This window comes from Odontomachus brunneus, unplaced genomic scaffold (genome assembly GCF_010583005.1).
Source record: "Odontomachus brunneus isolate Ranch 3 - 2012 unplaced genomic scaffold, Obru_v1 Obru_scaffold_161, whole genome shotgun sequence".
Classification (NCBI taxonomy): domain Eukaryota; kingdom Metazoa; phylum Arthropoda; class Insecta; order Hymenoptera; family Formicidae; genus Odontomachus; species Odontomachus brunneus.
The window spans coordinates 236,088-236,493 of record NW_022639611.1 but is presented as its reverse complement, the minus strand read 5'-3'; the positions used below and the strand labels follow the sequence as shown (position 1 = coordinate 236,493).

General features: G+C 65.5%; 1 protein-coding gene across 9 annotated transcripts in view; it reads left to right on the top strand.

Annotated features, from left to right (window-relative positions):
* Positions 1–406, top strand: part of LOC116850953 — a 111,917-nt gene that overhangs the window by 14,769 nt on the left and 96,742 nt on the right. The window lies entirely within an intron of this gene.

The following is a 406-nucleotide window of genomic DNA, read 5'->3' as shown; positions in this document are numbered from 1 at the left end:
AGGGGAAAATGCATTACGCATCCCCCGGAGAAACCCGGGGAGGTCTCCGGGGGTATGTGGGACTCCCCTCCCCCTCTCTACAGGAGAGGAGGAGGTATACCCACTAAAAACCCCTGAGTGTGTCCTTCACCGCGCGAGTTGGGCGACCCCCTGGCATCGCCTTTCGGCATTCATCGGGGGGCCGCCCTGCGCTAGCGCAAATGCGTTCCATACGCGGTGAGGGGAGGAGCGGGTTACGTACCCGCAACTTCCCACTCACCATTCAAGCCGTCCTCGGCATTTGCGCGGCGAGAGGCGGACACACGACCTCTCGCCGCACCCCTCCCGTTGGTTTGGGGGGGGGGTTTGGGGTTGCCGACGGTAGGTATCCCCGCCTACCGCCGCCCCCCCCCCCCGGAGCCCACTT